Genomic DNA, 26475 nt, shown 5'->3' with positions numbered 1-26475 from the left:
CTCCATTGCAGGCAGATTTTTTATCATCTTAACCACAGGGAAATCTAGATACAGTAGGGGCAGGGGTGTTTCTCTGTGAGGCCTTGGTGATCATCCTAATTGATCAAATGACCTGGTTTTAACTCTGCAGCTCCTATTTCTCTCAATAATAGCTCAAATAAATGCACAGAATGACCGTAACTTCTGCTTTTTTCAGCTCTCTTTGGAACCTGATCTGTGAGAGGCTTCAAGCCCCAAAAGAACCCAAGCCAGGCCTTCCTCCTTTTCATTTTCTGTTTACTTCTTCCCTCTTTTTAAAATTTCTTCCCTTGTGAAGTATTGCTGAGAACACAAAGACTGAACAAGTTGTTACATAATTACATTAAATGCTCTTAATGTCTGTAATAGAGATTATTTGATAGTGCATAGTGAGAGGCACTAGGATTAGAGGAGTCCTCCCCAGGGAGACTTGAAGGTTAAGAAGACTTTATTAGAAGTGCAGCCACACCCTGCAGTAGGAAAGGAGTGTGGCATTTTTGAGAAAGTGCTTTAAAATAGCTGGAGTCTAGAGATGGAGGAGGAAAGATAGTGAAAGTTGTGTCTGACTCTTTGCAACCCCACAGACTGTAGCCCACCAGCCTCCTCCATCCATGGGATTTTCCAGGCAAGAATACTGGAGTGGGATCTTCCTGACCCATGGATCAAACCTGAGATGGAGGAGGAGATGTACCCAGTTACAATGGTGAGTTAGGTTGATGTCAGATCATGAAGGGCTGTTGCAAGCTGTGTGAATTTTTATCTTTGTTCTTAAGAGTGTTGAAGAGACATGAAAGTATTTTAAGGAAGAAGTTACATTTTTTAAATGTCAGATTTAGAAGTTTTTATCCTTGTAACTAGTCAGGGGAACAGACTGGAGGGAGGCTAGAGAAACTGTGTGGGGGGTCAAGTTAGGTGGCTGTTGTTACAGGAACAAGATGGCTTGGATTAAGTTGGTGGCATGGGAGAAGTGGAGTGATTTGAGAGAAATAGATTCAACCTGCTAATTAATTGGAGGTAAGGCCCAGGGAGAAGGAGATGCCAGTTTTAAGTTCCAGTTTTCTGGCTTGAGTAGTTGGATGATGGTGCCAGCTACTGAGCTCAGAATGTAAGGAAAAGGAGCAGATAGAAGGACCAAAACCTGATATTCTGTGTCTTGCTCATATTTACCTGTTCCAAGGTTTGACGCATAGACAGATCTTCTGGAGGTCATCATTAAACCCACTACAGTTTCCCTAGAGAATTCCTAACTATCTTTCAACACCCACTCAAAAGTCTTCCTGCAGTGAAACCTCTGGACCTCATCAGACCACGAAGCCACAGAGCCTTCTCCCATCATTGGTGCCAGTGCTGTTCTTGTAGAGTTGTCTGTTACAGCACTTGCCATATTTGACTGCAATTTTTGTTTTTCTGTCAGTCTCTCTATAGGCTTTGAGCTCCATGAGAGCAGAACCTCATCTTTTTTTTCTCCGTGGTCCCAAACCAGCCATTGCATATGCTCAGTTAGTACTGAATCAGATGATAAGAGAGGGGGTGGTGGGCATTGGTGTCTAGAAGCTATGCTCTCAGGCAAGAGTTAAATCTCTTGTGTAGAAACCTCACTGGGGATGAGTCATATTTATACTTTTTGTACTCAGTACCTGAATTTGTCATTGTAGTCAGACAATCAGAGGTTTGAGAAGAGGTCTCCCTGGAATCCTCAGTGATTAACAAAAAAGCATTAGTTCATCTTCAGTCACTGTATTGCCTGGAGGAAGTCATTCATTATCATCTCAGTTTTTCTATTTAAAAAATGGAGAAAAAAACTTTTTTTTTTTTTTTTTTTAAACTTAGCTCTTTGTATCCTAAGAGCTTTATTAAACAGTCTTGACTACCTACTATATCACACAGCCAGGAAGTGACAAAGCCAGACCTTGAATCCAGAGCTATCTGATTCCAGCCACTAAACTGTATGGATTATTTTCACTCATGGTCTAGCAAACATAACAATGAAGACATCTAGTGGACGAGATAGTTGAAATGCAGCTCAAGAAGAGCAAGTAGAGACCACCAGCAGAGTCATAGACTCACATAATACAGAGTATGCTGAAGGAACAATGAGTTAAAAAAAAAAAAAAGAAAATCATCAGGAAATGTTCTATCCAATCAACCCTTGAATTTGGCATTTCACGTTTGTGTCTAACAGATTTGCCTGGATTCTATTTTCGAGTACCCTGGGAACACTGGGGCTTCTTGCCTTGAAGGGCATTACAATGATTTCTGGTTATGTTATTTGTTTCTCACTGTTCAGGTATGATCTGGCCATGTGCTTCTGTGGAATTATAGCATCACATCTGATTACAGGAAGGTAAGTTCTCAGTCAGGCACTGTGTACAATGAGCTCAATTTGTTTTTATTCAATAATTATTGCTTTTGATTTCCATAGGCTCAATTGTCAGACGTGACTGAGTGAGCACACACGCACCACGGCAGGAGCAGGTGATGGTACGGCAGGGCAGCAAAGGGAGGGGAGGCTATATGGGTGTATGATTTGCCTTGAAATTTGCTTTGCTTTCTGAGTTTAGGTGTCTAGTCAGTCTAAATTTCAGGGCATAATTGATGGCACCATGAGTAATAGGGAGATAATTTCTTAACACCAGCACAAAGGTATTAGCAAACAGCAAGGACAAAAATAAAGCAAAGGGGACCGAAAAAAACTTCAGACTATGTCTATTTTGGAAAATTCAAGTTGCTTTGTAAAACCCCTGATGCTATGCTATGCTAAGTCACTTCAGTCGTGTCCGACTTTGTGTGACCCCATGGACGGCAGCCACCAGGCTCCCCTGTCCCTGGGATTCTCCAGGCAAGAACACTGGAGTGGGTTGCCATTTCCTTCTCCAATGCATGAAAGTGAAAAGTGAAAGCGAAGTCGCTCAGTCGTGTCCGACTCTTAGCGACCCCATGGACTGCAGCCTACCAGGCTCCTCCATCCATGGGATTTTCCAGGCAAAAGTACTGGAGTGGGGTGCCATTGCCTTCTCCGAAACCCCTGATGATATACTTTCAATTTTAGGCTAGAATAACCTCCTAAAGGGCTTCCCTGAGAGTTCAGTTGGTAAAGAATCCACCTGCAATGCAGGAGACCCCAGTTCAATTCCTGGGTCAGAAAGATCTGCTGGAGAAGGATTAGACTACCCACTCCAATATTCTTGGGCTTCCCTGATAGCTCAGTTGGTAAAGAATCTGCCTGCAATGCAGGAGACCCTGGTTTGCTTCCTGGGTTGGGAAGATCCACTGGAGAAAGGATAGGCTACCCACTCCATTATACTTAGGCTTCCCTTGTGGCTCAGCTGGTAAAGAATCCACCTGCAATGCGGGAGACCTGGGTTCAATCCCTGGGTTGGGAGAATACCCTGGAGAAGGGAAATACCCACTCCAGTATTCTGACCTGGAGAATTCCTTGGGGTAGCAAAGAGTCAGAGATGACTGAGTGACTTTCACTTCACCCTCCTAAAAGTGAAAGCAATAAAAGTCAATAGAGTCATAGATTTTGAAAGGAAAAAATGTTTATTTATTGACTTCTCCAAAAATCATACAAGTATTTTGGAATGTGTTCTGAGATTGTCACTGTATATGACACTTTGAATACATTGTATTCAAATGTATGGGAAGGCATTTGAAAATATGTACAAATGCATCTAGAAAAAGGTGGGTCTCTGCTTCTGGGAAGTGTTTACAATGTGTTTTTTTTGCACATTCTGATACTTTAAAATTGAGGTAGTATTAATAATATACATACATGGGCTTTCCTGGTGGCTCAGTGTTAAAGAATCCACCTGCAATGCAGGAGAAGCAGATTCAATCCCTGGGTCAGGAAGGTCCCCTGGAGGAGGGCATGGCAACCCACTCCAGTATTCTTGCCTAGGAAATCCCATGGACAGAGGAGCCTGGTGGGCTACACTCCATGGGGTCAGGAGAATGTATATTGGACAGTATCAACAGCAGATGTTTGTGAAAGCTGGAGCACTGGAATTGGAAACTGGATCTGTTTGATACAAAGAACGATGACCTTTCCATTATTCTGGGCTGCCCACAGTAACTGGATCCCCTAAGATTAACTATCTACTCTAGAGTTGGACACTCCTGTAGCTATACCTCCTGATTATTTTTCCTTTCCTAGAATAGCAAACACACCAAATCACCTGGACCAGGTTATGAATCTGCCCCCAGAAAATCCAGGTCAGTACCTTTGTAGGATGACACAGAGACATCACTTATAAACCTAGGTAGGTGAGTAAATCTTGCCTATTTCTTTCTCAACAGTTAATGACTAACCAAGCAGCATCCCCAACCAAATGTTGGTGTGACACTCCCTGTCTTTCAGGATTCTCAGGGACTTAAGGGTACGCACAGGATCAGAAGAAATGAATGTATAGTGCAGACTTTTTTATACTACACTGTAATTTTCATTTATTTATTTATTCACTCATTTATTCAGCTAGTATATATGGAGCACATATTATGAACCAGAAATGGCTCACATTTATTCAGATAAATTAACATCAAAGCAACATTATATAAAATCATAGTATATAAAAATTAATTTTAATATATACTTTTAATGACATAATATACTTTATAATGAGGCTTCCCTGGTGGCTCAGATGGTAAAGCATCTGCCTGCAATGTGGGAGACCCAGGTTCGATTCCTGGGTTGGGAAGATCCCCTGGAGAAGGAAATGGCAATCCACTCCAGCACTCTTGCCTGGAAGATCCCATGGATGGAGGAGCCTGATAGGCTACCTATTATGAACCAGAAATGGCTCACATTTATTCAGATAAATTAACATTAAGGCAACATTATATAAAATCATACTATATAAAAATTAATTTTAATATATACTTTTAATGACATAATATACTTTATAATAGTTATATAATATTTACCTATATACTTAACTTCTTATAAACAAGCATTGACTTTAAGCTCTATTTATCGCTAATGCACAGGTGGCATGTACACACTTTATCACTAAATGTATTTTTATTATTATCTCCATCTTACAGACAAGGACACTGAGGTTCATGGACTGTAAGTCGATTTCCTGATCAAGCTATTATTGTTGACTAAATTCTTTTTTTTTTTTTTTTTTTTTTTTACTAAAGTTTGTCAGTCATATCCTTATCTGAGGTCTATAAAGTTTAACACTGAACAAAACCCTAGAGCTGTCTAATTCTAAAACAGCCCTAAAAATGCCCTTCAGTCAAGAAGTGGCCGTCCAGTCTCCAAGTTCAGGCTGTTGTATAATTCTCCTTCTCTCTCCCTCATTTATTCTTTTCTTTCTTTTCCTCTTTCCTCTTACTCTAACTTCCTAGGTGGCACAGTGGTAAAGAAGCCACCTGCAAATACAGGAGACACAAGAGACAGGGGTTTGATCCCTGGGTCGGGAAGATCCCCTGGAGGAGTAAGTGTCAACCCTCTCCAGTATTCTTGCCTGAGAAATCCCATGGACAGAGGAGACTGGCAGGCTATCATCCATAGCGTCTCAAAGAGTCAGACACGACGGAAGCAACTTTGCATGCACACACACTCTAGCAGGTTTGTTGATATTCAGAGTCCCCAGAAGTTCCAAGGCAGATTTTATTTCTGTTAATGAAGCAGTCTGGAGTTTGAAATGATTTAAAAGATAGCTCATCAGCAGGTTTGTTCATTTCAGATAGAGTTGTCTTTAAAAGATAAAACAGCAGTTCCAAGGCAGATTTTATTTCTGTTAATGAAGCAGTCTGGAGTTTGAAATGATTTAAAAGATAGCTGGCATCTTGCACAGAGAGTGTAAGAGGATAAAAACATCTGGGATGCCCAGTGACATAAAGTGGAAAAACTCGATTTTGATTTCAAGTTCACTGTGTTTAAGGAGGACAGTAGTTGTCAAACATCCACTTCCTGTCATTAGCTGTTGTTGCCCAGTGACATAATTCAGTGGCTACCATCAGGCACAAGTTAAGTTCCCAGAAGAGAATCAGTGGCTTGAATGACAACACTGTAGTTCAGGGGTTGGCAATTTTTTTTTTCTGTAAAGGGTGAGATACAAAATATTTTGGTCTTTGTAGGCCATGCAGTTTCTCTCAACCCCTCAGCTCTGCCACTAGAGCTCAGAAGCAGTCACAGAGGGTGTGGGAAAGTGTCTTATTTCCGCAGAGAACGTCAGAGGAGGCCAACGTGCCAGGAACAGGGCTGTAGTGGGTGGTTTTGATGGGTAATGCATCTAAAGAAGTACGCGTTGGATTACAGGAGATTTTAAAGGAGAGTTTGGGTAAGAAATGTTTACATTTTCTTTGAAGCAATGGGAAGCTAGTCCCAAGGTTTTTAAGCAGCTATGTGACATAATTGGGTTTGCATTTTAAAGTAGTTATAGATTTGATTGCACTTGGTGAGTATGGATTAGACCAGAGAAGGGGTAGACTCTCAGTGAGGGCAGGGCCAAGGCCTGTTAGTAGCTTGTCTAGATTGTGGTGAAGATGGGATGCCAGATTGAAAAAAAAAAAAAGGTAAATTCAAGAAGGGGGGTACAATGAGCTGATCAATTCAATAGTGGAAGCTTTTGCTTGGATTTGAGATACTGTGAGTGGATTCCTGAGTCAGGTGTAAGGTGATTCAGAGGTATATTCAGTGCTAAAGGCCAGGAAATTTCTGACCAGTCAAACTAGATTGTATTTGGTTAGGGATTAGAGAGATATTAAAAAGAGATTTCAGGTGGGAAATAATATGCTGATCAAGAGAATAGTGGACATTTGGCTTGCTTTTGCCACATTTGAGATACTAAGTGAGTGTGCTCCTGAGTCAGGTGTAAGTCTAGTATTCAGAGGTATATTCTATGCTAAAGATAGAAATTTGCCAGTCATTGGCATGTATTTGGTTAGGGAACCGAGATATTGATAGATGGAATTTCTTGGGGAAATAATATAGAGAGGAGAATATACACATTTGTTCTTCTCTAAACAGGGTACAAGGACCCCAGAGGAATATCCTCTGTGTCCAAAAATGCTCAAGAAAGGTAAGCAGATTTCTCATTGTAGGAACCACTCAAATTCCTAGGCAAAAATTTCAGTTCCCCATCTTTGGGTGTGAGAAATAACCAGCCAGTGGGGTTGGATCACAAATAGCACAGACATCAAACAGCAAAAGAAGGTAATTTTTCCTTTGTGTTTACAGTTATTGATTTAAAGGCTAAAAAGAAGTTCCCAGCCCAGGGTGTGAGAAATAACCAGCCAAGAAAGTTGACTCACAAAAAATTAAACAGCTGCACTTTCTTTAGATGATACAGTTATTGATTGAAACCCTGGAATGCAAATGGATGTTGTAATCCAAATGACTCAAAAATAGTTAAACTGAAATAGATCCCAGCGACAACAATTGAGGAAACCTTTCTCCCCATTTAGGGTCAAGTTTTTTCCCCATGAGAGATGGGAGACCTTTTGAAACCCTGGCCTTTCTCCCAAATGGAATTAGTGATTGCTCCAGACTTTTCACAAGTGAATTGAAATGTAGGATCCAGTGATTCAACATTGAGGGCATCTTTCTCCCCATTTGCAGCTTTCTTGTCCAGACTTTTTGAAATCTGAATTCTATTTGTTACCTGCAAATGGTCTTCTTGAAAGTCCGCCCGTTAATGAATTCTCTACTATGTGCCCCAGGATGTTTGTTGAGGGCAGGTGTCATTCACAACAGGAGAGGCCTTTTGAATGTGAAGTGCCCTTTGTTGTTGTTCAGTCGCTCAGTCGTGTCCAGCTCTGCAGCCCGATGGAGTGCAGCAGGCCATGCTTCCCTGTCCTTCATCATTTCCCTGGGTGTGCTCAAACTCATGTCCATTGAGTTGATGATGCCATCCAACCATCTGGTCTTCTGTTGTCCCCTTCTCCTCCTGCCTTCAATCTTTCCCAGCATCAGGGTCTTTTCTAATGAGTCAGCTTTTCGCATCAGGTGTCCAAAGTATTGGAGTTTCAGCTTCAGCATCAGTCTTTCCAAGGAATATTCAGGACTGATTTCCTTTCGGATTGACTGGTTTGATCTCCTTGCAGTCCAAAGGACTCTCAAGAGTCTCCAACACAACAGTTCAAAAGCATCAATTCTTCAGCATTCAGCATTTTTTATGGTCCAACTCTCACATCCATACATGGCTACTGGAAAAATCATAGCTTTGACTAGAAGGACCCTTGTAGGCAAAGTAATGTCTGCTTTTTAACATGCTATCTAGGTTTCTCATAGCTTTTCTTCCAAGGAGCGGCTTTTAATTTCATGGCTGCAGTCACTGTCTGCAGTGATTTTGGAGCCCAGGAGAATAAAGACTGTCACTGTTTCCATGAAGTGATGGGATCGGACGCCATGATCTTAATTTTTCAATGTTGAGTTTTAAGCCAACTTTTTCACTCTCTTCTTTCACTTTCATCAAGAGGCTCTTGAGTTCCTCTTTGTTTTCTGCCCCAGGGGTGGTGTCAACTGCATATCTGAACTTATTGATATTTCTCCCGGCAGTCTTGATTCCAGCTTGTGCTTCATTCAGCCCGGCATTGCACATGATGTATTCTGCATATAAGTTAAATAAGCAGAGTGACTGACAGTTAAATAAGCAGAAATGCCATTAGGCACTGGTTTTCATGGTGTAGTTATGCCAAGCAGCCACAAGGCAGCAGGATTTCCTCATGCCCCACCCAGCTTGCTAGGGTAAGCAGAGCCTTGGTGAAATTCCGCCTTCTGGCTTGTAAAGGAGAGCTGAATGTGCCAGAACAAAACGCCAAGCCCTGGTGTCCCATTTCTCCCTCCCCCGTATTTTTTACCCCATTGGAGAAATCCCAAACCCTGCAGAAGCTCTGCTGAGGGTGCTGTGTTCCGTCTGAAGTTTGGGCAACTCTAAGGAAGGAAGCGGGAGGTGAGAGCCCCAGCACCAGGAGACCTGGGGACCAGCTGGCTCCTCCACCTTGGTTTAGTTGTAGGAGGTTCTGCATATTCTGGACACTGTCATCCAGTCCACAGGGGACCAGGCATTACAGGTCCAAGGGGATCTCACTTGCTGGCACATCCTTCAAAGCTTCTTCAGCCACATGATAGTCCAGACTTGGGAACCAAGGCTATTCAGGCACCAGGAATGTGAACGAGCCTGGGACACTGAAGACTGAAGGGAATATACTAGGCATTCCAATGTTTAAAGTCAATTTTTAGGTAATATTGGAGTATAGTGGATTTATTCTGTTATGTTTGTTTAAAGTGTACAGCAGGTTGTTAAGTTATATGCAGACATAGCTGTACTTGTTTTCAGTTATTTTTTTATGTAGGTTACTACTGTGTTGTGTCTAGGTCCCTCTGATATATAGTAGGTCCTTGACGATTATTCATTATATGTATATATATATATATATTTGTGGGTACGTCTCAATTCCATCCTCCTGACGCATCCTTGGCTTCCTCCTTTCCCCTTTGGTTAGAATAAGTTTGTTTTCTAAATCTGTAAGTGTATTTCTGTTAAGAAAATGTACTCCATTTCCATCAATGTTTAGTTTCCACCTGTCAGTCACAATCGGGCTTCCCAGGTGGCACCAGTGGTAAAGAACCTGCCTGCCAGTGCAGATGATGTAGGAGACATGAGTTCAGTCCCTGAGTCTGGAAGATCCCTGGAGGAGGAAATGGCAACCCACTCCAGTATTCTTGCCTGGAGAATCCCATGGACAGAGGAGCCTGGTGGGCTACAGTCCATGGAGTTGCAAAGAGTGGGAAATGACTGAAGCCACTTAGCACAGCACAGCGTATCAGTCACATCACAGGGTGTTTGTCTTTTTCTGAACTGCATCACTTCGTGAGATCATCTCCGAGTCCATTTCTGTTGCTGCAGATGTCAGTACTGCATCCTGTTTTCTGGCTCAATCATATTCCCTCCCATATATGCACTGCATCATCTTTATCCATCTGTCCATGGACACTTTAATTATGTGTATGTTCAGGTATTGTAAGTATTGTTGAATGAAGGTTGCATTTGTCATTGAGAGTTAGCATTTTCTTCAGATATACATCGAGGAGTGGGATTAGGGGATCATTTTGCAGGTTTTTTGTTTTTTTAAATAACTTACATATGTATTAGTGGCTCTCCAGTTTACTTTCCCACCAGCAGTATGGGAAGTTTCTCTTTTATTTACACTGTCTCCAGCATTTGTTATTTGTAGTGTTTTTCATGATGGCCATTCTGATGTGTATGAACGGATACCTTCTTGTCATTTTGATTTGCATTTCTCTCATACTGTGTGATGTTGAGAATTCTTTTTTATATGAGCTGCATGAACTGTTTGTATCTTTTGAGACTGATCTATTGTTGGTCACAAGTTTTGGAAGTGTTTTTTCCCGTTCTATAAATTGCCTTTTAATTGGTTTAATATTTTTAAAATTTTATTGATAAAAAGAATAAAATCAAGGGGAGTCATCTCTTTTTCCTCACTTAACTGATTAAGCATGTTCACTGTGATCATCAGTGGAGTGCGTCTATATATCATATGTTTATAAAAACTGGAAAGAAAATACCAAACTGAATAATTATTATTTGTGATTGTGGAAATGTGGGTGAATTTCCTTTACCTTTGTACTTTTCTGTAGTTAAAAGAAATGTTCTTTAGTAAACACATAATGCCTTTGAAATCCCAAAAAAAAATGTTTACAAAATAACGTATAGGTTCTTTTTGCACCATTGGAGGGCACGTTTATCCCTTTTCCCTGACCTCAATCTCCTCTCCTGGCTCCTCAGTTTCTATAATTTCGTGTATCTTGTACAAAGCATAGTTTTATATGACTTGGATTTTTAAAGAAGAATTATACTGTAATATTTTTCTTACTTCTCAGTTATAAGTGATAAGAATGCTAATAGTTTCAAGTCAGGAAGGTTGATTCCTCCAGCTCCATTTTTCTTTCTCAAGATGGCTTTGGCTATTTGTGTTTCCATATAAACTGAATTTTTTTGTTCTAGTTCTGTGCAAATTACTATTGGTAGTTTGGTAGAGGTTGCATTGAATCTGTAGATTGCTTTGGGGAGTACAGTCATTTGCTAAGCTTCTGTTTGATCCCACAACCGTGGCTAGTAGCAGAGCTCTAGGGTCCAGCTAAGGGAAAATCAGATCTTCTGTATGAGTTTAGGAATAAAACCACCGTTTATCGCAATGCCTGGCACACAGCACAGCAGACACTGAATCAGTGTTTACTGGATAAATAACATTTTTCTGTAAAGTTCTAAGCTGTCCAGCCATACTTCCCCCATTGCACTCCATATCATCTATAATCTCTTATAGATTATAGATGAACTGACTCCTCACTATTCCCCATGCTTACTGCCTCCAACCCCACACTTTCCTTCTCTTGAAACAATTTCTTCCTTGCCTCCTCATAGCTAAGTTCAAATGTCACCTCTTCCATGAAGCTCTCCCTGATCCCTCCAATTAGTAACAGTCCCTGACTCTGAGACCACTTTACAATGCTTTTAAAGTAATTCTGTACATATCTTGTATCTTCCCTAATGGCTCAGACAGCAAAGAATCTGCCTGCAATTTGGGAGACCCGGGTTTGATCCCTGGGTCAGGAAATCCTCTGGAGAAGGGAATGGCATCCCACTCCAGTATTCTTGCCTGGAGAATTCCATGGACAGAGGAGCCTGGTGGGCTACAGTCCATGGTGTCACAAAGAATCAGAGTTATTGTTATCACAGTCACATTCACCTCATTTGCCAAAGCAAAAGTTCCCCAGTGAATTGCCACTGATCTTTTTGTCTGAACATCAATGTCAGTCTTTACAGCCTCTTCTGGGACTACATGTTGGTATTTCATAAACCACCTGATGAAACATAGTAATTAATTTATTAAATATGGCCTTTGAAATATACACTAAATTCTAATTACTGCATTTAATCAGCCTTTAAGATTCTGCAAAGGAATAAGCCACAGAAAGGAAAACCATCTCCCTCAATCCACTCTTCTGCTGGAAAAAAATAAGAAAAATCTTTCTCATATAAACTGCTATCTAGTAGATAAGTCTCAAGCAAAACTCATATAACAACCCTATGAAATATATTCTATTATCATCCATATTTTCCAGATGGCTGAGACACGGGGAGGTTAAGTGTCCAAGGTCACACTATTATATGTCAGATCCAGGACTTGAACCCAGAATATCTGGTTCCAGGGTGTATTCTCTTAACTATACCAAGCAGTATCCACGTTGGTCATCCTATGAGGTCAGCCCCCTCTGGATAACTCAGGATCAGACTCTCTTCCCAGAAGGAAAGAAGGGCAAGACAGTTCTCTACCAGCTAAGTGTTATTGCCACTGCCCCACCCCCTTAACAATCTCCATTTACAAGGAGTATGTTTATGCTCCTCTCTCTAGTCTGCTTCTTTTTTTTTTTAATTTTATTTTATTTTTAAACTTTACATAATTGTATTAGTTTTGCCAAATATCCAAAATGAATCCACCACAGGTATACATGTGTTCCCCCTCCTAAACCCTCCTCCCTCCTCCCTCCCCATACCATCCCTCTGGGTCGTCCCAGTGCACCAGCCCCAAGCATCCAGTATCGTGCATCAAACCTGGACTGGCATCTTGTTTCATACATGATATTTTACAAGTTTCAATGCCATTCTCCCAAATCTTCCCACCCTCTCCCTCTCCCATAGAGTCCATAAGACTGTTCTATACATCAGTGTCTCTTTTGCTGTCTCGTACACAGGGTTATTGTTACCATCTTTCTAAATTCCATATATATGTGTTATTATACTGTATTGGTGTGTTTCCTTCTGGATTACTTCACTCTGTATAATAGGCTCCAGTTTCATCCACCTCATTAGAACTGATTCAAATGTTTTCTTTTTAATGGCTGAGTAATACTCCATTGTGTATATGTACCATGGCTTTCTTATCCATTCATCTGCTGATGGACATCTAGGTTGCTTCCATGTCCTGGCTATTATAAACAGTGCTGGGATGAACATTGGGGTACACGTGTCTCTTTCCCTTCTGGTTTCCTCAGTGTGTATGCCCAGCAGTGGGATTGCTGGATCATAAGGCAGTTCTATTTCCAGTTTTTTAAGGAATCTCCACACTGGTCTCCATAGTGGCTGTACTAGTTTGCATTCCCACCAACAGTGTAAGAGGGTTCCCTTTTCTCCACACCCTCTCCAGCATTTATTATTTGTAGACTTTTGGATCGCAGCCATTCTGACTGGCGTGAAATGGTACCTGATAGTGGTTTTGATTTGCATTTCTCTGATAATGAGTGATGTTGAGCATCTTTTCATATGTTTGTTAGCCATCTGTATGTCTTCTTTGGAGAAATGTCTATTTAGTTCTTTGGCCCATTTTTTGACTGGGTCATTTATTTTTCTGGAGTTGAGCTGTAGGAGCTGCTTGTATATTTTTGAGATTAGTTGTTTGTCAGTTTCTTCATTTGCTATTGTTTTCTCCCATTCTGAAGGCTGTCTTTTCACCTTGCTAATAGTTTCCTTTGATGTGCAGAAGCTTTTAAGGTTAATTAGGTCCCATTTGTTTATTTTTGCTTTTATTTCCAATATTCTGGGAGGTGGGTCATAGAGGATCCTGCTGTGATGTATGTCAGAGAGTGTTTTGCCTATGTTCTCCTCTAGGAGTTTTATAGTTTCTGGTCTTATGTTTAGATCTTTAATCCATTTTGAGTTTATTTTTGTGTATGGTGTTAGAAAGTGTTCTTTTGTGTGTGTGTGTGTGTATTTATTTTTTTTTAATTTTATTTTATTTTTAAACTTTACATAATTGTATTAGTTTTGCCAAATATAGTTTCATTCTTTTACAAGTGGTTGACCAGATTTCCCAGCACCACTTGTTAAAGAGATTGTCTTTAATCCATTGTATATTCTGGCCTCCTTTGTCAAAGATAAGGTGTGCATATGTGTGTGGATTTATCTCTGGGCTTTCTATTTTGTTCCATTGATCAATATTTCTGTCTTTGTGCCAGTACCATACTGTCTTGATAACTGTGGCTTTGTAGTAGAGCCTGAAGTCAGGTAGGTTGATTCCTCCAGTTCCATTCTTCTTTCTCAAGATCGCTTTGGCTATTCGAGGTTTTTTGTATTTCCATACAAATTGTGAAATTATTTGTTCTAGCTCTGTGAAGAATACTGTTGGTAGCTTGATAGGGATTGCATTGAATCTATAAATTGCTTTGGGTAGTATACTCATTTTCACTATATTGATTCTTCCAATCCATGAACATGGTATATTTCTCCATCTATTAGTGTCCTCTTTGATTTCTTTCACCAGTGTTTTATAGTTTTCTATATATAGGTCTTTAGTTTCTTTAGGTAGATATATTCCTAAGTATTTTATTCTTTTCGTTGCAATGGTGAATGGAATTGTTTCCTTAATTTCACTTTCTGTTTTCTCATTATTAGTGTATAGGAATGCAAGGGATTTCTGTGTGTTGATTTTATATTCTGCAACTTTACTATAGTCATTGATTAGTTCTAGTAATTTTCTGGTGGAGTCTTTAGGGTTTTCTATGTAGAGGATCATGTCATCTGCAAATAGTGAGAGTTTTACTTCTTCTTTTCCAATTTGGATTCCTTTTATTTCTTTTTCTGCTCTGATTGCTGTGGCCAAAACTTCCAAAACTATTTTGAATAGTAATGGTGAAAGTGGGCACCCTTGTCTTGTTCCTGACTTTAGAGGAAATGCTTTCAATTTTTCACCATTGAGGATAATGTTTGGAGTGGGTTTGTCATATATAGCTTTTATTATGTTGAGGTATGTTCCTTCTATTCTTGCTTTCTGGAGAGTTTTTATCATAATTGGGTGTTGAATTTTGTCAAAGGCTTTCTCTGCATCTATTGAGATAATCCTATGGTTTTTATTTTTCAATTTGTTAATGTGGTGTATTACATTGATTGATTTGCAGATATTGAAGAACCTTGCATCCCTGGGATAAAGCCCACTTGGTCATGGTGTACGATCTTTTTAATGTGTTGTTGGATTCTGATTGCTAGAATTTTGTTAAGGATTTTTGCATCTATGTTCATCAGTGATATTGGCCTGTAGTTTTCTTTTTTTGTGGGATCTTTGTCAGATTTTGGTATTAGGGTGATGGTGGCCTCATAGAATGAGTTTGGAAGTTTACCTTCCTCTGCAATTTTCTGGAAGAGTTTGAGCAGGATAGGTGTTAGCTCTTCTCTAAATTTTTGGTAGAATTCAGCTGTGAAGCCGTCTGGACCAGGGCTTTTGTTTGCTGGAAGATTTTTGATTACAGTTTCAATTTCCGTGCTTGTGATGGGTCTGTTAAGATTTTCTATTTCTTCCTGGTCGAGTTTTGGAAAGTTGTACTTTTCTAAGAATTTGTCCATTTCTTCCACATTGTCCATTTTATTGGCATATAATTGTTGATAGTAGTCTCTTATGATCCTTTGTATTTCTGTGTTGTCTGTTGTGATCTCTTCATTTTCGTTTCTAATTTTATTGATCTGATTTTTCTCCCTTTGTTTCTTGATGAGTCTGGCTAATGGTTTGTCAATTTTATTTATCCTTTCAAAGAACCAGCTTTTGGTTTTGTTGATTTTTGCTATGGTCTCTTTTGTTTCTTTTGCATTTATTTCTGCTCTAATTTTTAAGATTTCTTTCCTTCTACTAACCCTGGGGTTCTTCATTTCATCCTTTTCTAGTTGCTTCAGGTGTCGGGTTAGGTTATTTATTTGACTTTTTTCTTGTTTCTTGAGGTGTGCGTGTATTGCTATGAACTTTCCCCTTAGGACTGCTTTTACTGTGTCCCATAGGTTTTGGGTTGTTGTGTTTTCATTTTCATTCGTTTCTATGCAAATTTTGATTTCTTTCTTGATTTCTTCTGTGATTTGTTGGTTATTCAGCAGTGTGTTGTTCCGCCTGCATATGTTGGAATTTTTAATAGTTTTTCTTCTGTAGTTGAGATCTAATCTTACTGCATTGTGGTCAGAAAAGATGCTTGGAATGATTTCTATTTTTTTGAATTTACCAAGGCTAGCTTTATGGCCCAGGATGTGATCTATCCTGGAGAAGGTTCCATGTGCGCTTGAGAAAAAGGTGAAATTTATTGTTTTGGGATGAAATGTCCTATAGATATCAATTAGGTCTAACTGGTGTATTGTATCGTTTAAAGTTTGTGTTTCCTTGTTAATTTTCTGTTTAGTTGATCTATCCATAGGTGTGAGTGGGGTATTAAAGTCTCCCACTATTATTGTGTTATTGTTAATGTCTCCTTTCATACTTGTTAGCATTTGTCTTACATACTGCGGTGCTCCCGTGTTGGGTGCATATATATTTATAATTGTTATATCTTCTTCTTGGATTGATCCTTTGATCATTATGTAGTGACCATCTTTGTCTCTTTTCACAGCCTTTGCTTTAAAGTCTATTTTATCTGATATGAGTATTGCTACTCCTGCTTTCTTTTGGTCCCTATTTGCATGGGAAATCTTTTTCCAGCCCTTCACTTTCAGTCTGTATGTGTCCCCTGTTTTGAGGTGGGTCTCTTGTAGACAACATATGTAGGGGTCTTGTTTTTGTATCCATTCAGCCAGTCTTTGTCTTTTGGTTGGGGCATTCAACCCATTTACGTTTAATGTAATTACTGATACATATGATCCCGTTGCCATTTACTTTATTGTTTTGGGTTCGAATTTATACACCGTTTTTGTGTTTCCTGTCTAGAGAATATCCTTTAGTATTTGTTGGAGAGCTGGTTTGGTGGTGCAGAATTCTCTCAGCTTTTGCTTGTCTGAAAAGCTTTTGATTTCTCCTTCATAGTTGAATGAGATCTTTGCTGGGTACAATAATCTGGGCTGTAGGTTATTTTCTTTCATCATTTTACATATGTCTTGCCATTCCCTCCTGGCTTGAAGAGTTTCTATTGAAAGATCAGCTGTTATCCTAATGGGAATTCCTTGCTGCTTTTAATATTTGTTCTTTGTGTTTGGTCTTTGTGAATTTGATTAATATGTGTCTTGGGGTGTTTCGCCTTGGGTTTATCCTCTTTGGGACTCTCTGGGTTTCTTGGACTTGGGTGATTATTTCCTTCCCCATTTTAGGGAAGTTTTCAACTATTATCTCCTCAAGTATTTTCTCATGGTCTTTCTTTTTGTCTTCTTCTTCTGGAACCCCTATGATTCAAATGTTGTAGTGTTTAATATTGTCCTGGAGGTCTCTGAGATTGTCTTCATTTCTTTGAATTCGTTTTTCTTTTATCCTCTCTGATTCATTTATTTCTAGCACTCTATCTTCTAATTCACTAATCCTATCTTCTGCCTCTGTTATTCTACTATTTGTTGCCTCCAGAGTGTTTTTAATTTCATTTATTGCATTATTCATTATATATTGACTCTTTTCTATTTCTTCTAGGTCCTTGTTAAACCTTTCTTGCATCTTCTCAATCCTTGTCTCCAGGCTATTTATCTGTGAATCCATTTTAATTTCAAGATTTTGGATCAATTTCACTATCATTATTCGGAATTCTTTATCAGTAGATTCCCTATCTCTTCCTCTTTTGTTTGGTTTGGTGGGCATTTATCCTGTTCCTTTATCTGCTGGGTATTCCTCTGTCTCTTCATCTTGTTTAAATTGTTGAGTTTAGGGTGTCCTTTCTGTATTCTGGCAGTTTGTGGAGTTCTCTTTATTGTGGCGTTTCCTCACTGTGTGTGGGTTTGTACAGGTGGCTTGTCAAGGTTTCCTGGTTAGGGAAGCTTGTGTCGGTGTTCTGGTGGGTGGAGCTGTATTTCTTTTCTCTGGAGTGCAACGAAATGTCCAGTAATGAGTTATGAGATGTCTATGGTTTTGGGGTGACTTTGGGCAGCCTGTATCTTGAAGCTCAGGGCTGTGTTCCTTTGGTGCTGGAGAATTTGCTTGGTATGTCTTGCCCTGGAACTTGTTGGCCCTTGTGTGGTGCTTGGTTTCAGTGTCGGTATGGAGGCGTTTGATGAGCTCCTGTCAATTAATGTTCCTTGGAGTCAGGAGTTCCCTGGAATCAGGGTTTGGACTTAAGCCTCCTGCTTCCAGTTATCGTTCTTATTTTTACAGTAGTTTCAAAACTTCTCCTTCTATACAGCACCATTGATAAAACATCTACATTAAAGATGAAAAGTTTCTCTACTGTGAGTGTCACTCAGAGAGGTTCACAGCGTTACATGGAGAAGAGAAGAGGGAGGAGGGAGTTAGCGGTGACCCAAATGAGATGAGGTGGAATCAATAGTGGAGAGAGTGGGCTAGCCAGTGGTCACTCCCTTATGTGCACTCCACAACTGGACCACTCAGAGATGTTCACGGAGTTAAACAGAGAAGAGAAGAAGGAGGAAGGAGACAGAGGTGGCCAGAAGGGTAAAAGGGGGGAATGAAAAGGAGGGAGACAGATCCAGCCAGTAATCAGTTCCCTAAGTGTTCTCCACCGTCTGGAACACACAGAAATTCACAGAGTTGGGTAGAGTAGAGAGGGGTTAGGGAGGAGACACAGGCGACCTGGTGGAGAAAAAGGAGAGTCCAAAGGGAGAGAGAGCAGTCAAGCCAGTAATCTAGTGAAAAATGGGTCCTGAAGATTGGGTTCTTAAAGGTACAAAATTGGTAACAAATACATAGAAGCAAAAATTAAAAATCTAGAGTAGAGTATGGAATTTCAAAAATATGATGTTAAAGAAAAGAAGAAGGAAAAGAAAGAGAGAAAAAACAAACAAAGAAAAACAAACAAGGTCACGAAAATTATAAAGAAAATATAGGTACAAAATCGATAACTAATACCAAACAGCAAAAATTAAAAATCTAGAGTAGAGTTTGGAATTTCAAAAATACAATGTTAAAAAAAAGGAAGAAGAAAAATAAAGAGAGAAAACAAACAAACAAACAAAAACAAACAATGTTGCAAAAACTTTAAAGAAAATACAGGTACAAAATTGATATCAAATACCAAAAAGCATAAATTAAAAATCTAGAGTAGAGTTTGGAATTTCAGATATACAATGTTATATAAAAGAAGAAGAGAAAGAAACAGAGAAAAAAAAAGTTACAGAAATTATAAAAAAAACTATAGGTACAAAATTGATAACATATACCAAAAAGCTAAAATTAAAAATCTAGAGTAGAGTTTGGAATTTCAAAAATACAATGTTAAAGAAAAGAAAAGAAAAAAAAAAAAAAAAAAGGTCAAAAAATTATAAAATATATATATATGAAGTTTGCTGAAGAAAAAAAAAATAGGTTTTTTTTTTTTTTTGCAAAGTAATAGGTTATAAAAGTGAAAATTAAAGGAACAATAGAGGACTTAAAATTTTTTAAAAAATTTAAAAAAAAAAAGAAAGAAAGAATGATTGTAAAAATAGTAAAAATATATCTAGGACTTTCTCTGGTTTTGTTGTGAGTATTGTGGGTTCAGTTCATTTTTGGCTAGTTCCTTGGTCCGACTTATATTTCTCAAGATCTATAGGCCCCTTCCTATGTAGTCCGTAGTAACCACAGGGTTTTAATCTCCGAGGCATTTCCCTCTGTTATAACTTCTTCTGTTTGCTGGTCTCTTCAGTGTCTGGTTTCTGCCCTGACACAAAGGGCACGGTGGAGGACACTTTTTTTTTTTTTTTTTAGGCTCACTTGTTCAGTCGCGCTGTGGGGAAGGAGGGAGGGATGCTGCAAACAAGTAACACTGGCGTGCGCTCGCAATGCCTTAGCCACCCTGGGTCTGCCCCCGCTCACGGCGCGTGTAGCCTCCCTGCCCACACTGCTCAGGCTCTAGGTTGCTCCACCGGGAACAATCCGAGGCCGGCCCTGGGCTGCATGTACCTCCCAGGTCCAAGCCGCTCAGGTTCAGGCACTCGGGTAGTCCTCAGAGGCGCAGACTCAGTTGGGCCTGCGTTTTGTGCTCTTCCCAGGTCCGAGCAGCTCAGGTGATGAGGTGTTTGGCGAGCGCCAATGCTGCGACTTATCGCCTCCCCACCACTCAGTTATCTGGGTGTAAAACCGGCACACCTTCTCAGGCAGATGTTGACCGTCCAGACCCCCAAGAAGTTTTAGTTAGCAAAGAAGCCTGCTTACAGTTTTATAGATAATGTCTCTCTGGGGCTGTGATTGCCCCCTTCCGGTTCTGGCTGCCTGTCACCAGAGGGGGAAGGTCTGCAGCCGGCTATCTCTGTTCAGTCCTTTGTTCCGTGAGCGGGCCTGGGGGTGTCTTAGGTTAGGGCTGGCTTTTCGCATGGTAGATATCCCACAGTCTGGTTTGCTAGCCCAAATTATTTCGCTCAGATAGCACTCAGGGTATTCAGGCCAGATTCTTACTCTAAGCCATGCAGCCCGCGCGGCGCCTCCCTGCCCAGCCCCCGCTTGCCAATGGCGTGTGCAGGCATCTGCACTGCTTCTCTGCTGGGGGAGTTACCGTAGGGCTCGCAATCTGCGAGTTTTAATTGTTTATTTATTTTTTCTCCCTGTTAAGTTGCCCTCTGTGCTTCCGAAGCTCGGCACATATTCAGCACTGAGAAGGTTTTCTGGTGTTTGGAAACTTCTCTCTTTTTAAGACTCCCTTCCTGGGACGGAACTCCATCCCTCCCTCTTTTGTCTCTTTTTTTGTCTTTTATATTTTTCCTACCTCCATTCGAAGAGTTGGGTTGCTTTTCTGGGTGCCTGATGTCCTCTGCCAGCATTCAGAAGTTGTTTTGTGGAATTTACTCGACGTTTAAATGCTCTTTTGATGAATTTGTGGGGGAGAAAGTGTTCTCCCCGTCCTACTCCTCCACCATCTTCTCTAGTCTGCTTCTTGTGTTCTCAGTAGTTACAGTTCCACAACGCCATACCTTATACCTACTGCATGGAAAACCTCAAACAAAATGAGAAAGAAAAGCATGGCTTTGGATATGAAAGCCAATTCAGCAATTGTCATATGACACAACATGAGGCTTCCAGTGATGGTGGGTAATTTTCTGGGCGGAGCGAGGAGAAAAGACTAGGAGCCTATGGACACCACCTGGCTGTGTCCTTAGAACAAGACCTTTCTCAGAGGAAGACCAAAGCCTAATCAAGGTGCATTGTCAAGATTCCGACAAGCAGCTTCTGTATCAGGTTGTTGCAAAAGAAGTGAATTGTTTTCTGCTGCCTCCTGGCACTTGACTCTGGGCTAAGGTGGCACATTAACAGACTGTTGACAGATAGCAGGCATTCACCTTCTGCTGCCAGTGCTCCCACTTCAGGCTCCTTTCCCACCCCAATATGCACATTAGCCCTCTCATGTATAAATTTGATTCCAATCACATAAAACTGTAATTCCTAAAAGCAACTGCTGTGAAGAGCAGAGACACAAAGCTGCCCCCTATGCGATGAAATAGCAGAAGTGGACATCAAAGATACTCATCTGGAGCCAGGTAACAGCAGGTTCAAGAGTTTTTTTTAAGGCACTACTTTCATAAATCTAATTCAAAAGACAATAGGGAATTTATGCCGGATCCAAAAATGATGTTCTTGAGGCGTGTTCTTCAATCAGGACAAAGTCAAGATGATATGGTTCAAATTCAAATTGTGATAACAGTCAGTCTATAGCTATAAGTACGTCTGTTGACACTCAGTTCAGTTCAGTTCAGTCGCTCAGTCATGTCCGACTGTTTGCGACCCCATGAATCGCAGCACACCAGGCCTCCCTGTCCATCACCAACTCCCAGAGTTCACTCAGACTCACGTCCATCGAGTCAGTGATGCCATCCAGCCATCTCATCCTCTGTCGTCCCCTTCTCCTCCTGCCTCCAATCCCTCCCAGCATCAGAGTCTTTTCCAATGAGTCAACTCTTCCCATGCACTGGAGATTCAGCTTTAGCATCATTCCTTCCAAAGAAATCCCAAGGCTGATCTCCTTCAGAATGGACTGGTTGGATCTCCTTGCAGTCCAAGGGACTCTCAAGAGTCTTCTCCAACACCACAGTTCAAAAGCATCAATTCTTCGGCACTCAGCTTTCTTCACAGTCCAACTCTCAACATCCATACATGACCACAGGAAAAACCATAGCCTTGACTAGACGGACCTTTGTTGGCAAAGTAATGTCTCTGCTTTTGAATATGCTATCTAGGTTGCTCATAACTTTTCTTCCAAGGAGTAAGCGTCTTTTAATTTCATGGCTGCAGTCACCATCTGCAGTTGACTCTAGAGTTAGAGTTTTCTGAGTTTGTCAAGACTGTGGCAACAGCCACTTAATAAGTTTCTTATCAAGACTCTTGTTTCAACCACATTTTCCACCTACTTTAAGCTTGTACAGTACAGTTAAAAATAAAAACATTATAGAGTGGTGATATATGTATCCTTAAGGCTAATTCATGTTGTTGTATGGCAGAAACCAATACAACACTGTAAATCAATTACCCTCCAATTAAAAATCAAGTACAGAGTGGTGAAAGTATTCGGCATGATCCTATGTGACATTGTCATTTATGAAACCTGACAGTAGGCCTTGGTAAAACCCATAGAACTGTTCCACACAATGAGGAAATTGAAATGTGAACTTTGGACCTTAGCGATGATAGTGATCAATAGTAGTTTATAGATTATAAAAAATGCACCGCATAGTGCAGGAAGTTACTAGCAGGGGAAAGTGTGGGGAAGGAGGGAACCAGGGATTTAAAGGAATCTGCTCTACTTTCTGTGGGATTTTTCTGTAAGCCTAGAAACTGCTCTAACAGATACCACTCCCCTTTGCAAATTAAACACTCAAGTAACCTTCCCCCAGAACAGCTTGACATCAGGGTCCTACCAGAGGCTTTTTGACCTTGTCCTTTTGGGGGCTATGGCTCCAACTTGGGGAGCTTCAGCTCCATTTGGGGCTTTGGCTCCAATTTGGAGTGTTCTTTCTGTGAAGGGAAACTCTGTATATAAGGCACTTCAGACAAGGGTCACAGGTCTAGTAGGACTTGGAGGTCACATTTGGGGCCATTTGCCATTGACTTTGAAGGTGACTTTCTGGTTGGTGAGGTTTTGGTTCGATTTGATTACTTTGGTTTGATTGGGCTCCCAGGTGGTGCTAGTGGTAAAGAACCCACTTGCCAATACAGATGCATGAGATGCGGGTTTGATCCCTGGGTGGGGAAGATGCCCTGGAGAAGGCCATGGCAACCCACTCCAGTACTCTTGCCTGGGCAATCCCATGGACAGAGGAGCCTGATGGGCTACAGTCCATGGGGTCGCAAAGAGTCGGCCACGACTGAAGTGGCTTAGCGCAAAACTGCTCTAAAAAACTAGTCTGTTCACTTAAAAAACTGATTATATTCCTTCTCTGCATAACATTCTTCAGTAGTCTCCCACTGTTCTGAGAATAAAGCCTGTCTGGAAGAGGTCCTGTCCTGGTGGTCCAGCCCTTGCCCACACCTCCAGGCTCATTTCTCACTCTTCACCACCCTGATGGTGTCTCTGACCATAGGAGCCTTAGCTCTGTTCCTCAGAAGCAGCCAAGATCTTCAACCTGTGCCGGGCACCTGACATTTCTCTGACTGGGCGTTTTATCTCCCTTAAGTCACCTAACTAACCCTCATCCCCTCAAACTTTGGCTTTCAGATTCAATGACACTTCTTCCAGAGAGGTGTTTCCTCACCATTCAATGAATAAAATCACTCCACAGCCTCATTCTTTTCTCTCACATCCCCCTAATCCATTCTATCATAATATTTATCATGATCTAATGAGGCACAGCGTCTATCTTATTCCCTCTCCAGTACTCAGCACTTCTTGTGGGGTTGGAATATGCAGATGCATGGGGGGAAATGACAGTAAAAGTAACACTGACCTAGTGTTCACAGTGTGCCAGGCACAGTGTTAGTCATCTTATCTACAGCTCATTAAATCCTCTTTGCAACTTAATGAAATAGACACATTATCATGCCTGCCTGACATGAGTAACCTGAAGCCAGAGAGCTTAAGGAACTTGCCAAAGGCTTCACAGCTTGGCTCTGGTGGAATGGAATTCGATTCTAGTTCTCTGGCTACAGTGTCTACACTTTGAACCACTATGCCATGCTACCATTGTCAAGTGAATTAAGAAACGAATGAACTAGTGAACTTTGGTACGTCTGACTCAAGACTGTGAAGTGAACGTCACTTAGTCATGTCTGACTCTTTGCGACCCCATGGACTATACAGTCCATGGAATTCTCCAGGCCAGAATTACTGGAGTGGGTATCCTTTCCCTTCTCCAGGGAAATCTTTCCAACTTAGGGATCAAACCCAGGTCTCCCGCGTTGCAGGAGGATTCTTTACCAGCTGAGCCATAAGGGAAGCCCAAGAATAATGGAGTGGGTAGTCTATCCCTTCTCCAGTGGAGCTTTCCAAGCCAGGAATCGAACCGGGATCTCCTGCATTGCAGGCAGATTCTTCACCAACTGAGATATCAGGGAAGCCCAAGGCTGTATCAGGGCCATGAAAGTGAAGTCGCTCAGTCGTGTCCGACTCTCTGCGACCCCGTGGACTATAGCCCACCAGGCTCCTCTGTCCATGGGATTCGCCAGGCAAGAATACTGGAGTGGGTTGCCATTTCCTTCTCCTGGGGATCGTCCCAACCCAGGGATCGATCCCAGGTCTCCTGCATTGCGGGCAGATGCTTTAACCTCTGAGCCACCAGGGAAGCATTACACTGTTTTTGTACTATACTTCCTGTTCCCTGATAGTCACCAAAACTTTCTTCACCATTTCTTTTTTTTTTTTTTTTCTCTCTCTCTCATTTATTACTTCTCTTCTGAGTTCACAAAACTGAAGTGTCTTCATTATCATCACTTCAAATCTTCATCTTATCTTCTTTTCAATTTTTTCAAAGGGCAGGTGCTTTTCAGGTTGTTTGGTTAAGTGCTAATAAAGATAATACTTTTTTGTCAGCAAAGAGTGGGTGGTGTTCTGATTTTAGAAGTGATCAGTTGACTTTAGAAAGTACTGAAAGAAAATTCAGTGTGTCCCTCATTCAACTACTCTCTTAGTGGGTTTTTAGTGAAAGATCCAGCTGGATTAATGAGGGAAAATCCTCTCTAGAGAAATACTGCTGTGTTATCACATTTTGAGTCAATGGAATGCATTCTGCATTTGTTAGCTTTGGGGCTTTCTGCTCATAGTCTGGACCTGACAATGTGGGCAAAAAGAGAGAACAGAAATAATCAAGAAGATATACAAGAGTTGGTATAGTACTATTGCAAAGACTCCTCTATAAATTTAGTTGTGGAAACACAGGCAGTAGCATTCGGAGAGATATCAACTGACTCAGAATATGATCCATGGGCTTAACTCAGAACTTTGCCAGAGGGAAGTCATACACTTAAGTGGCTGCTGAATAGTCATGATTTGAATCGTTGTTCTGCTCTGGGGGCCCAGATGACTTTAAAAAGAAACTGCAGTTCCTTTCCATTAGCTTACAGCATAGCAGCAACTGCTTCTTTAAAAGATATATCTAAATAAGATGCCAAGATGACACATGCTTTTCAAGGAATGTCGGTAGAATGTTCAACACAGCTATGGCTCTGTCTGGCACAATTCAATAGAAGTTCTCAATTTTCTTTGAAGGGAAATATTCCATATGCAAAAAGCCCACACTCTATAGAAATGACAAGTGCAGTTGTCAGATTGAAGCAATGTTTTTAGTTATGGTTTTAGGATGTTAATTTAGCTTTTCAGTGGTGGGATTACTCTTCTGGTTAGTTCATTAAGCTTGCATTGTTAGGATGTAGACTTATTGTCTGAATTTCCCTTTGGGCATCTGTGCAATGAAGATGAAGAAGGGAAGGTCAAACACAAGCACATTGGGGTTAATATTTTTTAAAAGAAAATGGACAGGGAAGTAGGAGCTCTGAGCTGTAATCTTGGTACTAATCAGTGAGCTGTTTGATCTTAAATAAGTGACAACTTTTCTAGCCGTCATTTTCATAATTTGTAAATAATGAAAAATGACCTCTATTGTTGATTGGATTTAATAAAGTTCAGTTCAGTTCAGTTCAGTCGCTCAGTCGTGTCCGACTCTTTGTGGCCCCATGGACTGCAGCACGCCAGGCCTCCCTGTCCATTACCAACTCCCAGAGTTTACCCAAACACATGTCCATTGAGTCGGTGATGCCATCCAACCATCTCATCCTCTGTCATCCTCTTCTCCTTCTGCCTTCAATCTTTCCCAGCATCAGGGTCTTTTCCAATGAGTCAGCTCTTCACATCAGGTGGCCAAAGTAGTGGAGTTTCAGCTTCAACATCAGTCCTTCCAATGAACACTCAGGACTGATCTCCTTTAGAATGGACTGGTTGGATCTCCTTGCAGTCCAAGGAACTCTCAAGTGTCTTCTCCAACACCACAGTTCAAAAGCATCAGTTCTTCAGCACTCAGCTTTCTTTATAGTCCAACTCTCACATCCATACATGACTACTGGAAAAACCATAGCCTTGACTAGATGGACCTTTGTTGGCAAAGTTAATAAAGTTATATATATTATATATATATA

The 26475-nt window shown here is 40.8% G+C and overlaps 1 long non-coding RNA gene across 5 annotated transcripts in view; it reads left to right on the top strand.

The window, feature by feature from the left end:
- Positions 1-6: 6 nt before the first annotated feature.
- LOC138990731 (uncharacterized) overlaps positions 7-26475 on the top strand; it is a 70062-nt gene continuing 43593 nt past the window's right edge. The window contains exons 1-6 of one of the 5 annotated variants that reach the window (XR_011466833.1): positions 58-721; positions 2306-2362; positions 2441-2499; positions 4175-4233; positions 5371-5593; positions 6998-7089. This is a non-coding gene — a long non-coding RNA (uncharacterized lncRNA). Of the gene's footprint in view, positions 722-2305; positions 2363-2440; positions 2500-4174; positions 4234-5370; positions 5594-6997; positions 7090-26475 lie in introns of those variants that run through there. The other 4 variants (XR_011466832.1, XR_011466831.1, XR_011466834.1 and 1 more) reach the window with 4 other exon arrangements.

Source organism: Bos mutus, chromosome 14, assembly GCF_027580195.1.
Source record: "Bos mutus isolate GX-2022 chromosome 14, NWIPB_WYAK_1.1, whole genome shotgun sequence".
Classification (NCBI taxonomy): Eukaryota; Metazoa; Chordata; class Mammalia; order Artiodactyla; family Bovidae; genus Bos; species Bos mutus.
The sequence above is the reverse complement of the archived record's forward strand: the minus strand, read 5'-3'. Positions and strand labels throughout refer to the sequence as shown.